The sequence below is a fragment of the Biomphalaria glabrata genome, chromosome 5 (assembly GCF_947242115.1).
Source record: "Biomphalaria glabrata chromosome 5, xgBioGlab47.1, whole genome shotgun sequence".
NCBI lineage: Eukaryota > Metazoa > Mollusca > Gastropoda > Planorbidae > Biomphalaria > Biomphalaria glabrata.
Window position 1 is genome coordinate 38,404,247 of NC_074715.1, and position 18,919 is coordinate 38,423,165.

Genomic DNA, 18,919 nt, shown 5'->3' on the forward strand with positions numbered 1-18,919 from the left:
GGACATAGAAAAAACAAAATCTAATAATCTTCATTTCTGAAGGAGCATCCAAATCACATAAAACTAAGCTTTAAATAAACGTTGACAGTTTTCTGCTTGTATTACTTAATGTGTAAATTATAGAATTCAAAACTTGAATGCGGGGTCCTACATTATTTCGTTAGTCGTTACGACATAAGCTTCAGCGATGTCCATGAACACCACTGCATCGGAGTTTGATCTAAATGAACCCAAGTACTGATTGACTAATGGCTGTAATTATTCAGTGTGGCGATCGTAAAACTGTCTGCCAACGTAAGGCCTAAGACACTGGATTGGAGGTGGGGAGCAGCAGGGGGAGACAGAAATAATGTCAATCGTTACAAAATGAGAGTTGTGCGTGTTTTGTGTCAAGGTGACCTAAATGAGTCCGTAATTAAGCAATTTCAAGTCAAAACGACCTCTTGGCTTTGACAAAGCGCGCTAGTTGTTTGTTCAAGAAACAAAACAAAGAAAATATTGAAATCCCACTCTTTGTCCGTCCCACTCTGGTGAACATCGCTAATATTAACGCTATAAGCTTTAAATAAAAGTTTTAGGTCATTTTCTTAGTTTTAAAGAATTGATTGGAAATAATGCTTTAGAAAAGCAATGTGTTCTTATTACAAACTCATCTGTCTGTTTGTACATGTTATTTCTCGCACACCCATTCTCGGGTCAAGTTGAAACTTTGTACAAACATTCATAGGCATAGATAAGAATCAATAAAAAAAATAACCATTAAACAATTAATTTCTGGTGATTAATTTTTTTTTGGAAGATAGCAAGGGAAATTAATCCTTCAGTATTCACATATACGGCTAAATAATAAATATGTAAGGTTTCGTCCCCTTAAATAATTAAACATCTTATTTCTCCCATACCTATTCTCGGATCAAGTAGAAATTGAAAAAAAAAGTATTTATTGTACCTAACAAAACATGAATCAAATTTTTTAAAATAATTAATAGTCAATTAATTATTGGTAATTTGTTTTTTAGATCGAATAAGGGAAATAACTTCTACATTATTGACAGATATAGTTGTAAGCTTTGTTTTCAAAAAAACATTTTATTTTGCTTACTTGTCCACTTGTATGAAGGTGTAGTGAGCCTGTAGTTCTAATGGATCTTTCTTCAATTCTTGCTAACGTTACTTGACAGAAACAGAGTTTTCTTAGCTTGTCAGTTTCATGCCTTCCTTCAGAAGAGAGTTTTAGTCCCAGTTCAAACCTCCTATATAGGAGGGCAGAGGATGAGGGGCTCAAACTCGGGACCCTTGCGACAACAGTCCGAATCATAGTATATTCTACTTTTGATACATCCTTTTAATTATTATTTCATAATTAGTGGGGAACATTATTACAATCAAATTTGAACCCAAATGTTGAGTTGACATTGGATTCAAGATTTCCTGACACTGATTTGAACAATTGTTTGTGATGTCATTAGCTCTCCGCTATTCAGGTGTAATGCCTGTGCTGATTGGATACATCAAATAGAGATGCTAAAAATGTGCATCAGGTTGAGTCCAGTTTTATTTCGGCTGTTGTCCTACCGCCAACTTGTGTTGCAGCTCCAACAGCATAACAGGCAAGCCCTATGTGTGTCTCAAGGCTCTCATGTAGACACGCATATTGGCCTACATCTATTTCCAGTCTGAAAGCTTCGTTTGGGTTGTGGGGGTTTTTTAGCGGATTTTCCCAATTAACTAAACAATGTCAAGGCGCTAAATTTGAACAGTGGGCAATTTAAAAAAAAAAAGGAAAATTGCACAAAAATTAAAACATTTAAAAAACAAAGCTGTACACCGGCTCCACAAAGAAGCGACCTATTTGTAGTTTGTAGCATAGATTTAGTTAAATTTATAATGTAAAAAAGGAAATTAAAGAAATATTTATAATATAAAATCTCCATTATGAGACAAGCGCAAGTAAACTTTTTGTTTATCAATATTTTAATAAACCGAAATATACCAAGTGTCTTTGTATAACACTACGGGACAATAATAATTTTCGCAACCGAAAAGAAAAAAAAACTAGGTTAATGTGTGGAGTTATAATTTTGTTGTTTGTTGATCACTTTCAATAGACCGCCATTGGGCTTCCAGTTCAACAAGTTAGTATTCATTAAAACAGGTGCAGATAATAAATGTATTTCTGTAATCATAAACTTAAAACAAAGAGAAACAAATACAGTGATACACTGGAAGTAGAGGCAGACAAAATGGGATGTGAGAGATGAACATCGCGGCGAAGGAAATTTGAAGGTATTTTTAGTTCACGGTGGAGTAACGGTGCCCCTAACGTGGAGTAACGCTTCCACAGGATGAGAGCCCTTGCTCCGCATGGAGCACACAGAGTCATGACGTGTAGCCTCAGGGTTTGGAATAGGACAAATTTGAGCCTCTAAAGAACTCACTCTGAGATGATGATTATGCTCATTTGTATCATTTGAAAAGTGCTTAGATATCTTTACGAAGAAGAAATGAAGTCAGAGTTTAAATTGCATAAGTAGAAGATCCATCGGCAATTCTATAAGAAAACTTTGTTTTTACCTCTGTAAGCAGGCAATTTGTTCCTCTATTAGAGAATATGTGTCCTTTGTACCTTTGTAAGACGACAATGTGTACATCTGTATTTGGAAATGTTATACCATTATAAGCCAACGATTTAAGCTGTTATAAGAATTGATTGTCAATGTAGGTTATTGCGTAACAGTTTTTTTTTTACTTCATTCATCAACTATTCCTTTCTTATAGTCATCAAAGTTTATATTATGACAATATTTTTTTAGTATTTTTAATTTGAAATTTTCATACATGGGGAAAAACTCTAAATTAGATGTATTTTTGGTGTATGCGGTGTACAGAATACAGGAAGTATTGATACGTTTTGTTACTTTTAAAAGGTATGTGATCATTTGGGTGCACATTGTTAGAACCACAGAATCAAATTTACTTTCTACGCTATTTCGTTTGTAGCATGCAATGATTCCACTATGGAGAATGTATTTGACTTTCATTTCCTAGACTTCCATTTCCTAACTATATTTAATAACAAGCAACTAACTAGTGGTAATAAAGCACATTTCATACGAAGATCAACTGTCACGCATTGAGATAGTGTTAAAATTAGAGCTCAATTTGTTTTTATTTAGTTGGCAATAACGACGTTTAATTGTTTAGGTCATTGCGAACATCTCTAATACAACAACAACAAAAAAAAACATTGCCAACAGCATTCCGTATGTGAAAGGAACAACTTGAAAGGTGCAATTACTTCCCCTGAAGTAGGCTACATATTAACATAATTCCCAATTGAAAGGAACATGATGTACTTTTATTACAGTCCGTTTATTTAACTTGTACCTTCGTGGACATTTCTAGCTGGGTGGCCTCAAAAAAAAAAAAAACCTAGGTGGACACGAATCTAGAAAACAGCTCTAACGATTTTCCTACAAATTGACAGTTGATGTATATCGTTAGGAAAAGAATGACCATCTCGTTGGCCACACTGGGATAGCTCTAGTTTCACCGTTATAATTTTTCAAAGTAAAAAAAAAATTGGTTTGAGAACTAGAAAATATCATGAACGGACTATATTTCTTCTGATATTTTCATTCAGGAATTAAATAAATCCATTTAGGGAACATTTAGCGCATCGTCTTTCCAATCTAGATCTAAAGGCCTATAATTTGAATACTATAAAGTCTTAATCAGGATTCTTTCTCGAGGAAATGTGGATGGACCGAGGAAAAAAATGTTCAATTTTTTTTTTTTTAAATCTAACATTCATTATTTATTAAGAGCCCAATAATCGCTCTATAAGTTGTCTAAAGGAGATATTGTCCTTTTAGTTTCGAAGTATTTTCTCTTGTTCTAAATAGGTTCTTGTAAGTCATGCTATTAGATTGAACACTTCAATGTCTAGCCAACAAATACAAAATGAAATGGCCTAGCCTCTTGTCATAATTACAGTACATAATGTGTGCTTGCTAAGGAAAACCTAGATCGCATTCTCCAATGGCCTGATGTTTTTATATTTTGAGATTGAAACGTTCTACATATAGAACTCGCTCCTATAATTATTTCCTTCACCATCTCAAGGTCACGACCTCTATAGGGGTCTAATGAAATCAACGATCAAATGTCAAGAGAAGTTTCCCCTGTCCGTCTCTGTGACATTTCTTTCAAGAGTCTATTCACGGCACGTGAACAAACACCCAACTGACGTAAGAAATGTTGTGAAGCATGAGTCCGCCTGGAGTCGAGCCTGGATCTACAACAAGCAACGAAGCTAACCTTGATCTAGTTCAATAACTCAACTCTCTACAACAGCTACTGTCAGATGGTTTTGTAATACTTAGAACAGGGTCAAATTGAACACAAGGTTTGCAGGAATACAGGCAAGTTTTGAACAATGCACTGCCATTTGATTGCAGCGCTAGGAAATGAAAAAATATGGAACACGTTTTTTTTTGTTTGTTTCGTGTGTGTGTGTGTGTGTGTGAATTCATTTCTTCCAATGAAATATATCCAATGAGATGTGACAGTTTATAAGGCAGATGAATTTGGCCTGATTCTGTATTCAGTATGTAACGAGGCTTTTATGAGACAGGCACAACGCCCATCCACTTTAACTCTTCACCACCTCTGATAAATGATGGAATCAATACAGCCACAACATATTTCTTTCATCAATGTCTACATATACAATGAACTCTGTTAACCGCACCATGCAAGCTATGCCAAGGTAGTCGAATAAACGGTTTGCCCTTTTATAACGGCCGCCTTTGAGAAAGTTTTGTGCCGTCAGTCTGTCCATCTTATACGTCATGTTCGTGTTCCTAAACAAAAAATGCGATTGCAAATAATATTTCGGTAGCACTAATGCATCGAAGCAGGACGTTTTGGCGCCGCCGTTTTGGCGACGCCGTTTTGGCCCCGCCGTTTTGGCGCGAAGGTCGATTTGGCGCGAGCCGTTTTGGCGACGGGACGTTTTGGCGCGAAATACATATGTTTATTGTATTATTTCTTTTAAAAGAATTATTCATATCTATGTTTTGCATGAGTGTTTGTGTTAAGACATATTTTTCACGTACTAAATGTAAATGTGTGTTTGTGTTTCACATCATGTTCTTTTATAGACATTTTGGCTTGTGTATGTGTGTTTATTAAGAGGCACACTTTTATTTCAAAAAAAATTTTTAAGATATTACTTTAAAATTAAAAGCAAAAATAAAAAACAAGATGAAACGATGATAGACTAAAAATTGATGCAATTATTTGTTTACATTAACATTGGTTTATTTAATGACACTATGGTAGTAAATTATCGTCATATGATATCTCGCGCCAAAACGTCCCGTCGCCAAAACGGCTTGCGCCAAAACGTCCCGTCGCCAAAACGGCGGCGCCAAAACGTCACGCATCATGCTCGAAATATGCACAACGGCTGTTGTTGGTTCTAAAAATGCAAACTCTTTTTACTTACTGATTTTTCAAAAGAAAAACTATTGTTTAGTTACACTACTGTGTAGGCCTACTGTTTAGTTACACTACTGTGTAGGCCTACTGTTTAGTTACATTACTGTGTAGGCCTACTGTTTAGTTACACTACTGTGTAGGCCTACTGTTTAGTTACACTACTGTGAAGGCCTACTGTTTAGTTACACTACTGTGTAGGCCTACTGTTTAGTTACACTACTATGTAAGTGGTCAAGAGGAGGCAAAAGAACTAACTATTTTAGTTTTCTTGAACATCACTCGGAACATTTTAAAATAAGCAATTCTAAAATATATTCCACTTGTTGTTTCAAGCCCTTTTATTCGAATTGAAAACCATTTCTACTGGTTGTTTCAAGCCCATATATTCGAATTGAAAACCATTTCCACTGGTTGTTTCAAGCCCATATATTCGAATTGAAAACCATTTCTACTGGTTGTTTCAAGCCCATATATTCGAATTGAAAACCATTTCTACTGGTTGTTTCAAGCCCATATATTCGAATTGAAAACCATTTCTACTGGTTGTTTCAAGCCCATATATTCGAATTGAAAACCATTTCTACTGGTTGTTTCAAGCCCATATATTCGAATTGAAAACCATTTCTACTGGTTGTTTCAAGCCCATATATTCGAATTGAAAACCATTTTCGTGTGAAAAAAAAATCATTTCTTCATTTTTTTTAAATTATACTAAAACCTTGACAGACAACTCTAATAGTGAAATTGCTCTTAACATTAAAAATACGTTTCAACACAAACACAGATACAAAACAATTTCCCACACTCATCATACCAAGACATTCTACTTCCCTGTCTCATCATAACAAGACATTCTACTTCCCTGTCTCATCATACCAAGACATTCTACTTCCCTGTCTCATCATAACAAGACATTCTACTTCCCTGTCTCATCATCATTCTATTTCCCTGTCTCATCATCATTCTATTTCCCTGTCTCATCATAACAAGACATTCTACTTCCCTGTCTCATCATACCAAGACATTCTACTTCCCTGTCTCATCATCATTCTATTTCCCTGTCTCATCATCATTCTATTTCCCTGTCTCATCATAACAAGACATTCTATTTCCCTGTCTCATTTCCCTGTCACATCATCATTCTGTCTCATCATCATTCTATTTCCCTGTCTCATCATAACAAGACATTCTATTTCCCTGTCTCATCATCATTCTATTTCCCTGTCACATCATCATTCTGTCTCATCATCATTCTATTTCCCTGTCTCATCATAACAAGACATTCTATTTCCCTGTCTCGTCATAACAAGACATTCTATTTCCCTGTCTCATCATCATTCTATTTCCCTGTCTCATCATAACAAGACATTCTATTTCCCTGTCTCATCATCATTCTGTCTCATCATCATTCTATTTCCCTGTCTCATCATACCAAGACATTGTATTTCACTATCGCAAAATTTTATCAGTACAGAAGCTGCTTCTTGTGACTAAGTGTAAAGAATTACTTCTCGAAAACAAATGAAAAACCCAAAATAAATAAAGAAAATTAAAAATTGATACAGAAAGTTTATAAAGAAAGAAGAATAAGTGCCTAGTGATCCTCTTGGACCTAAAGCCGCTGTCACTTAATTCATCAGCACTACCAAACAACATAGAGACACAAGTCACCACACGGTTACACAAAAGTAAAGGAGATAAACATATTGATGACCATTACAAAGGTTCCACAATGTCTTATTTTTTCTGTTCAGTCATCAATATCCTATGACTGTGATCCTAAATTGTTCACATCGTTTAAATAACAGTAAACTAGATACAGAAGAAACTGTCTTACCTTACGCAGTTGCAGAAATCCCCTTCGAAGGTAACAACATCCAGAAGAGAGTTATCCTGACCAGTGTCTCCAAGAATCACAAAACAGCAGAGACACTAATTCGTCCAATTTAGCGACGTACAAGCAGCAGACGATGGTGTTCACACAGTGTATCTGCTTCTTTCGACATAGTCATTGTCGACCTGATAGATGAAGCCTTAGAGGAAACAGAAATACTACACAGCCTCTGCAAGTGACTTTATATCTGAAGATTCATAACAACGTAACGGTGAAACTTCAAAACTTCAACCATTTAAATGTGTTCACATGCCCATCAAAGTGTTAACTTCAGTCAAAATGCCTTGTGTACATTGACAACGACTACCTGAAACGTTCGTAATAAAAACAAGAAAAACATTTTAAACTATTTGTAAAACGCAAAGCTTATAGTACGTGCCATTGCATCAATGACTTTGGATCAGTCGTGTCATTAAATTTGTAATATATATTATAGCTTTTATATAGCGCGTCTTTCATGCTTATAGCATGCTCGGAGCGCTTTTGGTCCAATCTCATTTGTGGGAGGGGGTATCTAGGAGTTGGTTTTCCGTGCTGCCTTTAGAACAAAACACAACTCTCTTCTAGATAGCCAAGCCAAGCCAAGTTCAAGCGCACTTGGCCTCTCGACCACGCTTCCCACTCATAGATCTAGACTAAAAATAATAAATCTGTGCAACTATAAACATTTTTGCCATTTGCTTTTGTTTAGCGCAATTACATCTAGTTCTCAATGCCTATAACCCTATCATCACTTGTCTGGGCCATTGGGAAATGAGGGAGGGTTTAAAAAAAAAAAGGGAAGTATCCCTGTTAATGTTACCGTGATTGCTTTTTAAATGTAACTGGAATTCGAACTCAATGGCTCAAGCCTTCTCAAAGGACTAATTCAACTTATACCACCACATCTGTCAAGTACAATTTCTTTCCATTATTCGATACCAAACAAAAAAATTAATTACCAATAGTTAATTAACTGACTGGTTAATTTTTTTTATTTACTCTGGTTTTGTCAGGTACAACAAATAAATGTGCAAAATTTCAACTTGATCCTAGACTGAGTGTGGGAGAAATAACGTGTACAAACTTTTGACTAAACAGACAGAGTGAGCTGTAAATCTAGGCGTATATCCGCAAAGAGACTACATCTAATAAGCTCGATCATCTAAGTCTAAGTCAATATCATGGTCTCAGGTAGGAATCTGACCTTTCATAGTTTGTATGTTTTACATGTCTTGGATGTTCCTTCGGAATCGAAGATAATTCAATTACATCCCAGCCCAAACTGCCCAAATCTCCCACAGGACGATGAGGGATAGCGGTGGATTCGAACACAAGATCAGTCTCGAGCCTATACCCCACGACCACGCAGCCATCCTTACTTCGCGATATGCATTACTGAATTAGTTAAAAATCATTAAGACTTGTTTCTGTGTGGAATGGGGAGGTAGGGGGTTGAAGAGAATATATGAAACTGATATTCTTCTACAGTATAGTGTATTCAACTTATAATGGTTGCTATGGTAACAAAAAACTTGGTCTTATAGCGAAATATATGTTTCATTTCCAAATGCAATCTTGTCTTCCAGCGGATCCAATGAGAGCAATCTACTCATGTGTGTCATTTCAAAGCAGTTTTAACCTAATTATAAACCAATGGGAACTCAGTCGATTATTTCTTTGTGCCGGTTTACCAGCCAAAAAAAAAATGTTTCATAATTTCTCAGATGATTATTAGAAATCTTGTTTTTGTTGAGTCTTTTTCTCTAGTGACCAGACGATATTATCCAAAACTAAACATTTCTTTGTGAGAGGTCACATTCATCAAGAAAACGAAAATCGATTCTGTCAATTATCCCAACACTTTATACATTTAGGTTTTCCCCTAATCGCGAAAAAAAACCCCACATTTTTCCTAACAAAGCGAATTTTAAAATTTTTTTAATCACTAAAAAATCAATACCAGACATATAGTCTCAAAAAGTTCACCTTTATGACTACATTCATTTAGTAATATTTCTCTATATATTGCCACTGACAGATCTTAATGCAGACAGCTGGCCGCCAATGCGCCAAACGCTAGCTAGACTCTGTAGATCGTTGAACGGTAGATTCAATCAAACAGTAGATGCTGCCAAAAACTGAAATGTTTATACAAGGCAGAAAGACTATAAATAGCTAACTTTTTGGGGTATCCAAACAGAGCGCATTGAGACATTGTTACCACTAGAGTTCTATTTGAGTTGACAAAAAAGAAGTTCCAGTTAACGTCCTTCGCCTTGTTTAGTTGATCGTGAAAATGTCCAATAGATTGAACACAAAATTTGGCAAATGTCATTGTTGCGCTCAGCAGAATGAACAAATGATCTCAAATCTCACTCGTTTTTTTGTTATTGTTGTTGTTGTTTTGGTCTTAAAATAAATAAATAACAAAATTATGGCTTTCATAAAGCGCTACTTTCATGCTTATAGCATGCTCAGAGCGCTATGGTCCAATCTCATTTGTGGACCAGTGGTGGGGGAGGGGGTATCTGGGAGTAGGTTTTCCGTGCTGGCTTTCTCGTGCTGCCTTTCTCATTCTCGAGCCCCCTTCATAGGTAGCCAAGCGTACTTGGCTTCTCCAGCCTCCTTCATAGGTAGCCATGCGTACTTGGCTTCTCGAGCCCCCTTCATAGGTAGCCATGCGTACTTGGCTTCTCCAGCCTCCTTCATAGGTAGCCATGCGTACTTGGCTTCGCGAGCCCCCTTCATAGGTAGCCATGCGTACTTGGCTTCTCGAGCCCCCTTCATAGGTAGCCATGCGTACTTGGCTTCTCCAGCCCCCTTCATAGGTAGCCATGCGTACTTGGCTTCTCGAGCCCCCTTCATAGGTAGCCAAGCGTACTTGGCTTCTCGAGCCCCCTTCATAGGTAGCCAAGCGTACTTGGCTTCTCGAGCCCCCTTCATAGGTAGCCAAGCGTACTTGGCTTCTCGAGCCCCCTTCATAGGTAGCCAAGCGTACTTGGCTTCTCGAGCCCCCTTCATAGGTAGCCAAGCGTACTTGGCTTCTCGAGCCCCCTTCATAGGTAGCCAAGCGTACTTGGCTTCTCGAGCCCCCTTCATAGGTAGCCAAGCGTACTTGGCTTCTCGAGCCCCCTTCATAGGTAGCCAAGCGTACTTGGCTTCTCGACCACGCTTCCCACTAATAATGCCAGAACTAGTTTTAAATAGTTATTTACTTAGCAACCTCGTTCTGAAAATGTCAATAAGTTCATCAGATATTTAAGTCTTTGATTTCACATTGACTTTGTTTTTTAATTGTCCGATTTATTTCAATGCACAGCATTGTAAGAAACCTTCTATTTACGCCGGTTTATTTTTGTGCTAACTGTTACCTTTTCACTTTAGTAGATAGGTGGCAAGGCAGTCGTCCCTCAAGCACACGGTACACACTAAACCAGGGGTTGGCTTTTGTTTTTTTAGTTCGGTCTGATGTTCTACACTCGTCAGCTCTGTGTACATTCGCTGCGATACTCCAGTGAGCCACAATCCATACAGATAATAGAGCTAATTATATAATTCTAAATAATGAGCATTAATGATACGAAATAAGCTCCACGATATTGCATTGATCGTATGTAATGTAGCACTGTAGCGAACGTAGATTTATCAAATATTTGGACCAATGTATGTATTGCGTGTCGTGGCCTTCGAGTTAGTTCTATCAGTGTTAGGACTAAGACCATAGATTACCGTCTTAAATGTTCATCAGAGACGTCTCTATATAAAGTCTCTCTCTCTCTTTCTCTCTCTCACACACACACATGCCTCCTCTCTAACTCTTTCCTCTCTCGTTCTTTAATTGTCTCGTTCTAAAGCTTCGGGAAATCTACAAATGACTGTATACTAAAAGCTGATTAGCTTGTTGGTTCGTTTTATATGTTTCGGATGTTCCTTCAGAGTTGAAGATAATTACTTCCTAGTCCAAACTTCCCGCAGGACGACGGGGGATGGGAGCGGGCGGGGTTTGAACCCTGGACCATCGATAAATCTGAACGACAGTCCAGCGCGCAAACCGCACGACCAGGCAGTTACATGAGATAATGTGGTTGTACGTCTGTGATTATGTTGGTATCGTCATTGTGTGTATGGGTAATTCCATGTGCAGGAATGTGTTGTCTCTACAGATCTATGTCTTTCCATGTTATTTCCACAGCTGTGCTGGCTACATGACACCCTTGTTAACCCTGAGCCTCAGACACTGGCGGATCCAGGGGGGGGGGGCGGTAGGGGCGATCGCCCCCCCCCCCCACTCGGCCGACCCCCCCCCCCGGGGGGGGCGGACGAATTTTAGTATAGAATTCACACAATTTGTATACAAATTTATTACTTATGTTAATAATATATACTAATTATTTATATTTCAACCTATTTTTTTTATTATTTCGCCCCCTCCTCTAGTATGTTGACCGATTTGGTGGGGTCGGGAGGGGGCAATGGTATCAATCCCGCCCCCCCCTACACTTTCGAGTGGGGGGGGCGGTCCAATTTATTTGTAGAAATCACAGCTTGCTAACAGAATCAATTAAATATCTATATGATTAAAACTTGTTATTGATATTTTAACCGATCTTTATATTATGTCGTTCCCTGTTTACCGTTTGGGGGTGGGGGGGGGGGCGAATACCTCTACTGCCCTTCCCACCTAAACCATTTGAGTGGGGGGGGGGGGGGCGGTCCTCATTTTATGGAGAAATCATAGTTTGAGAACAAAATTAGTTGAATTAATCTATAAATTTTATATTATGTCGCTCCCTTTCTGGTATCTTGGTCGATTCGGTGGGGTTGGGGGGAGGGCGATTGCATGTACTGCCCTTCCCACTCTAGCCCTCTGAGTGGGGGGGCGGTCCTATTTTTATGGAGAATCATAGTTTGTGAACAAAATTAGTTGAATATCTATATAATATAAACTACGTATTGATATGTGAACCCATTGTATATTATGTCGTACCGTACTCTAATCTCAAATTTTATCATTAGTAAATTTAAATGAAAAAAGGTTGCACCAGGTGGGAAGGGCGATATATGCAATTGCATTTCCCCCATCGGACAAACCAATGCTTTTTCTTTTAGTATTATAGTTTAGAAATTACAAAATGTAAAAAATCTCCCACTAATATAATTTATATATACTATAAATTAAATTCTTATATCGAGTCGCCCTACTTTTTTTTAAATTCTTTAATGCCAAATGCAATCTTTAGCAAAAATTATTAAAGGAGCGAGGATTAATCGTTTTCATTCTACCGCCCCTCCCATTTCCAGAGTTTATGTAATTTCACATGAATTTATCATAATTATTTTAAGAAAGACTTTGCATTGGAAAAGTTAGAATTCAAACGAAATTTTTCAGTATAAGAATCATGATTGAGATAAGTTCTAAACCGAAAATAATACATTTATAGTCGCCTTTTCCAAACCTTTACTCAATCGGATATTTTTCCAGTTAAATAAATTTGGGACTATAACTCACAACTTATACTACAATGTTATTGAATATTATTTATCGAATAATTTTTTTTCGGCGGCGATCCTCAAAGCCAAAATCTAAATATGTGGGGTATCTTATCTTTTCAAGGAACAAATCGGTTTTATTTGCAATGTATTAAGGGCCTATAAATTCATATTAGAATATCTTTCAAGTACAATATTATTCAAAAGGTCCTTTTTTTTAATAGTATGAATAATGAGCTTTAGGTCAAGAGAATGCGTTTCTGCATTGAAAAATGCCAGAAAACGCTTTTGGCGTCGGGGCTTCGCCCCGATCATCATTGATGAATAATGAGCTGTAGATGTCAGGAAAATGCGTTTCTGCAGTGAAGAATGCAAGAAAACGCTTTTGTAATTTCGGGCTTCGCCCCGAACTCCATTGATGAATAATGAGCTGTAGATGTCAGGAAAATGCGTTTCTGCAGTGAAGAATGCAAGAAAACGCTTTTGTCGTCGGGGCTTCGCCCCGAACTTCATTGATGAATAATAAGCTGTAGATGTCAGGAGAATGCGTTTCTGTAGTGAAGAATAGAAGAAAATGCTTTTAGAGTCGGGGCTTCGCCCCGAACTTCATTGATGAATAATGAGCTGTAGATGTCAGGAAAATGCGTTTCTGCAGTGAAGAATGCAAGAAAACGCTTTTGTCGTCGGGGCTTCGCCCCGAACTTCATTGATGAATAATAAGCTGTAGATGTCAGGAGAATGCGTTTCTGTAGTGAAGAATAGAAGAAAATGCTTTTAGAGTCGGGGCTTCGCCCCGAACTTCATTAATGAATGATGAGCTGTGGATGTCAGGAGAATGCGTTTCTGTAGTGAAGAATGCAAGAAAACGCTTTTGGCGTCGGGGCTTCGCCCCGAACTCCATTGATGAATAATAAGCTTTAGATGTCAGGAGAATGCTTTCTGTAGTGAAGAATGCAAGAAAAGGCTTTTGTCTTCGGGGCTTCGCCCCGAACTCCATTGATGAATAATAAGCTTTAGATGTCATGTGAATACAAGAAAATGCTTTTGTCGTCGGGGCTTCGCCCCGAACTTCATTGATTAATGATGAGCTGTAGATGTCAGGAGAATGCGTTTCTTCAGTGAAGAATGCAAGAAAACGCTTTTGTCGTCGGGGCTTTGCCCCAAACCCCACTAGGGAACCTTATAGCGTTGCCCCACTTTTTCGCCAAAGGTTGAGAAATGCTGCTTTTTAAAATTCTCATATATATATATATATGTGTGTGTGTATGTGTGTGTGTGTTCTGTACACACGTTTATGCATAGGGTTAGGGTTTACTGGGCGTTAGGGTTAGGGTTTGGAAAAAAATCGCCCCCCCCCCCCCCCCACTCCAAAGTTCTGGATCCGCTAGTGGCCTCAGAAACACATGACCTTTACTTTCCCTGCCCCATAGATCGCAAGGTCTGAAAGGGGAACTTTACTAGTTTACTAACTACTACGATGGTTCTGCTTTTAGTCTGTATTCTAATGATGTTTTGGCCTTTTCTCTCTATTTGTTTCCTTTTACTAACGATTAGTATTTAAAATAGTTTCCAATTCTTTACATACAAACAAAACAAAACATTTTAAATACTTTTACGGTTTTAGTCCTTTATCTGTGATGTATGTAAATAAAATGTATCAATCTAATTTAATGTTATGTAGGTCTGGATAAGTGAATCAGCCAGGAAAGCTAAGGACTTAGTTGAATTTAAGTCTTCCAGTCACATGAACTTAGCACACGAATACATGTAGGTGGGAATGTCTGAAGTGTCCAAGAAGAGAATAGATGACTAGGAGTCTATAAGAGAGGTGTAATGTAGGAATGTGTTGTGAATGTTATGCATTATTTAGGAGTAATCTATATGTAATACTTAGAATGTAATACTTAGATGTCATGCATAGATCTAATGTAAAGTATAGCTGTGAAATATTGTAAAGCTGTGATGTAATACGCAGATGTGATGAAATGTTTAGCTTTGATGCAAAGTATAGATCTGATGTAAAGTATAGCTTTGAAATACTGTAAAGCTGAGATGTAATACGCAGATGTCTTGAAATGTTTAGCTGTGATGTAATGTATATATCTCATGTAATGTATTGCTGTGATATACTGTAGTCCTATAACTGAGATGTAAGACATAGATATTTAGCAGTGTTGTAATGTATATATATTTGTTTAGCAGTGTTGTAATGTATATATATATATATATATATGAGATTGTGTACAATTTTATAAAATCATATAAGTGAAAATGTAATAAGTCTATTTTCTTTACTAATTTATTACAGTGTTCTTTTCTAAAAGCATGTTCTCTTATTGTAAATTCAAATACATTAATCAGACTTATAAATTATTTTAAAAATATATTTGACTTTGGACCTTTCTTCTAAAAAGTAGTGCACACCAGATTAATGTGAAGATGAAGTGACTGTAAGTCTAATGCTAAAGTCACGTCTGTATTATATATGATAAGTCGTGATTAATACGACTATGACATGTTCATAAATTATAAGTATTTAAAGCCTATGCACAGTTACAAAAAAAAAACATCCATTTATGAAATCTTTTATTGCTTCCAGAATATATATTGTTATGACTTTGCCATGCGCACCGCCATCCAAGATAGTGCAGAAAGAAGGTGCGCACTATCAGTGACCAGACAAGTCGGATGTTGACATAAGAGACTAACGATTTCCGCCCAAGAGAGAGCCAATATGGAGATGCTGTGCTCAAGGCAGATGTCCTTTGTGTTTGTCATGTCTCCGTGTAAATAAACGTCAATGTCCTCGTTGAGTTGCCTCACTTCAGTTATTACAATTGGTTGTCAGAAGTGGGATTATAGGCAACTCAACGAGAGGAGGTAGGATTTACAATGGCAGCTTTGAAACGATTAGACCAACTCTCAGTTAGAGAGCTTAGGAAGGAACTTCGTAACCGATATGAGATAATTGGTGGTACCAAGGAGGTGCTTACAGCTCGTCTCCGGCAAGCCTTGATAGATGAAGACGAAGATCCAGATACCTACTTATTTGAAATTGAACCGGAGATTTATGAGCTTATTGGCAAGATAAATGAAGCAATGTGTGAACAAATTAACAGTATGGGGAACAAGGTAGATAAAATGGTGTCTCGAATGAAAGAAGGGGTAGACTCGTTGGTAAAGGAGCAGTTGCCTGTAGACTCGTTGGTCAAGAAGTTGCGTGGTCAAGACTGTGGTTGCACAAACAGTGGTGACGGAGACGCTGGGGATTTGAGCGCCGTCTGTGTCTGTGTTGTGGGCAAGTCTTGTGGTTGTGACTTTCAAGACGAGAAACGTGACAACGATTGCTGTGATGATCTCAACGAGATGTACCGAATCGAACGGAAAGTGACACATGAAGAAACTGAAGACTGTTACGTGCCTGAAGCGTTTGTTCCTGTTGTACCTGTTACCAGTACCTTAACTGAAGTCTGTTACGTGCCTGAAGCGTTTGTTCCTGTTGTACCTGTTACCAGTACCTCAATGAGCCGGACGGAGCAAGACAACGTTGGGTCTGCGTTCAAGCCTGTTGCTATGGACCTTAAAGACCTCTGCCTATCTGTCGGTGCTCACGAGGGAAATTCGAAGCTTGACAACAGCATCCAGAAGTTTAGCATGAACTGTACGTGCGGCGCTTCACACATAGAATTTAGATGCCAAGAAAACCACCAACAGCGCATATGTACTTCTACCATCATCATCGACATTGGCATAGATGAATGTCAATCAAATCACTCTAAATCTGAGCTGTCAAGAGAAAGATATTTTCCACTTGAACCTGAAGAGACCTATCTTCTGTACGTAAGACTGTTGTCTGAGGATGACTTCGGTGCATTGGACTTTGCTTGCAACGTGGCTGCAAGCGAACCTGAAGCTCCCTTGAGGGGCGTCTGTCGGGAAGGTCTGCTGAGACAGCGTGTCCGATCAACGGCTGTGCTGAAGAAAACAGTGCTCGACCCTATCTCTTTGTGTGGCAAACGGCCACGTCATTATCGCAACAACAGCCTGGTCAACTGGAGAAAGAGAAAGCGGCACTGGAAGAAAACAATGCGGATGGCCTCGTGGGGAACACGTTCCCTGCCGCCTGTGGCTCCCACTGATCGACCTCCACCTGAACTGTCAAACCTCAGCTGCAGTGTTTCTTTTCGGGACGAAAAGTGCTAAGACGGGGGCAATGTTATGACTTTGCCATGCGCACCGCCATCCAAGATAGTGCAGAAAGAAGGTGCGCACTATCAGTGACCAGACAAGTCGGATGTTGACATAAGAGACTAACGATTTCCGCCCAAGAGAGAGCCAATATGGAGATGCTGTGCTCAAGGCAGATGTCCTTTGTGTTTGTCATGTCTCCGTGTAAATAAACGTCAATGTCCTCGTTGAGTTGCCTCACTTCAGTTATTACAATATATTAATTGATCTATAAATACATTTGTGGCTTTCAATAAAGTTCCTATAGTGTCTAGGGGACTGACATGACTACTGAGATGTTCCGTCAGAAATGAAGATTATTATGTGCTAGCTCAAGCTTACTGCAGGATGTCTCATTGGTAGCAACACTATCTTGTTTTCAAGAAAACATAAGAACTAAGAGAAGATAATTGTATTGGCCCAATCAAATAGGTTTCGCATTTGATCTCTCGTTAAAAAAGGCATTAACACCCGTGGATCTATGTGTGTTGTTTATTGCAGACCATGTTTTGACAAATATTTTATTTTCTGGATCATAGAATAGCTCATTGAAAAGGCTCTTTGTGGCACGAAACTTAGAAAATGAGAAAAGAAAAAAAAACATAGGCCTATAATTTACTTTCCAAGTAGGAACCTAAGCAAATGAATTGTTTAATTTACACAGGTTCTCTCGGCAAGTTGATGAGACATTCCTGGAGACCATGAAAGGAACTGTTCAATTGAAGTAACGCTATGTAGTAAGACTTTGTTTCTCGCGCCTTGGATAAAATAGCGTAAGTTCTTAAATGTTACAATTTATAGATCTAGCAATTAGCTCTATGGCGGGCTTATTTTCAGAAGGGGGTTAATTAACGTAAAGTTTTGACGTCATAGCAAATGAGTTGGCATCGAATCGCACGCTTAACGGTGCACAAATGTTAATTTTCTTGTTTAGGGAGTAATCAAAGTTTTAAGATTTATTTATTTTTTTTTTGACATGGCGGAATCCTGCAAATCCTTAAAAGCATGCTTCATTAACGGGATAAAAGTTATTCTGAACTTAGCCTAATTATAACTTGCCTAATTATAATTTGTCTAATCATAACTTGCCTAATTATAACTCGCCTAATTATAACTTGTCTAATTATAACTTGTCTAATGCGAAATATCATAAGTAGCACCATGTATAACCTCTTGCGACGAAAGCTTTTTACCTACATCTTTTTATTTATTTGTATTTTGAGAGAGTGTCTTGTGCTGAGACTTTAAGACCTTGGTAATTTGTTTTACAAAAAGTAATTAAAATGCTTTCCATTTATTAAAGTACTTACAATGTCCATCCAGTGAAAACAAAAGGCTAAGAAACAACGACATTGACCGTTACAATTATCAATGTAAAACACAACACAAAAACTTCTTTTAACTCCAACAAAGCGTAAAATACAAACCTATGAAGCAAGACACAAGATGTCCAGATATAAAGTTCAAATTTGGTTATAATCACAGAAATGTTCTACTTTCTGAAAGGAAAAACTTAAAAGTCTGAAACATTTTCTACTCGACTCAACATGAGACACAGGCCTGCTCCATTCAGAGCTCACTGTCTGCCATCTCACACGCCCACACAACTAAAGGGAGACAACGCCGTAGTGACCTTGAACAAGAAGAAGAGCGGGTTTGGTTGTTGTTTTTTAAAGTGAGCCTACTTAAGTTGTGTGGGATAAACAGTTCTCACATCTTCAACTATTAAATGTTTGATACACATAAAGAAATAGTGATTAGCATTGTTCTTTTCAATAGTAGATTTCTAATTTCACGCTCGAGTTTTTGTATCTTTTTCTC

General features: G+C 37.9%; 1 protein-coding gene across 2 annotated transcripts in view; it reads right to left on the reverse strand.

The window, feature by feature from the left end:
- The window catches only part of LOC106059395 (gastrin/cholecystokinin type B receptor-like), a 134,743-nt gene extending 116,006 nt beyond the window's left edge, over positions 1 to 18,737 (reverse strand). Inside the window, exons 1-2 of one of the 2 annotated variants that reach the window (XM_056030994.1) lie at positions 18,526 to 18,737; positions 7,343 to 7,538 (exon numbers count right to left, since the gene is read on the reverse strand). The gene's annotated coding sequence lies outside the window, so the exon portion shown is untranslated. Of the gene's footprint in view, positions 1 to 7,342; positions 7,707 to 18,525 lie in introns of both variants that reach the window. The other variant, XM_056030993.1, reaches the window with a different exon arrangement.
- Between the last annotated feature and the right edge of the window lie 182 nt (positions 18,738 to 18,919).